The sequence below is a fragment of the Gymnodraco acuticeps genome, unplaced genomic scaffold, assembly GCF_902827175.1.
Source record: "Gymnodraco acuticeps unplaced genomic scaffold, fGymAcu1.1, whole genome shotgun sequence".
Classification (NCBI taxonomy): domain Eukaryota; kingdom Metazoa; phylum Chordata; class Actinopteri; order Perciformes; family Bathydraconidae; genus Gymnodraco; species Gymnodraco acuticeps.
Window position 1 is genome coordinate 1,791,871 of NW_022991180.1, and position 498 is coordinate 1,792,368.

Consider the following 498-nt stretch of genomic DNA (forward strand, 5'->3'; position numbering starts at 1 on the left):
AGAGTAACCATTTTTAATAAAGACCAAAAGCTATTTCAACAAAAAATACGGTAGAAGATAAACCCATGCTATTGATGCAGTGAAAAACTATGTGCGAGTTGTCCAAGCAGCCTGTGTTTGCAGCTATTCCCCCCCCTGTTTCTGATATGCTGCCTTCCTGCTGCTCGGTGCAGGAATTGTTCTGCTGAACAATGATCAGAGCCGTGCAGGCCAACAATCCCATGCGCACTGAGCGGATATGACATGGCCCACCTCTTTTACACTTCTTGCCTGTCTCAGACTTGACTTGGGGGTAAACGGGCAATCGAGTGGAGTAATGTCAAAAGCTGCAGTGAATGAAGGAGGGTGAGGGTGAGGGTGAGGGGAGAGGGAGAGGGAGAGAGAGAGAGAGAGAGAGAGAGAGAGAGAGAGAGACTGTGACGTCGATTTTGCTCATTGCGTTCCATGCAAACACCGCAACAAACAAAATGCGAGACAATGACAAGATCATGGGTGACA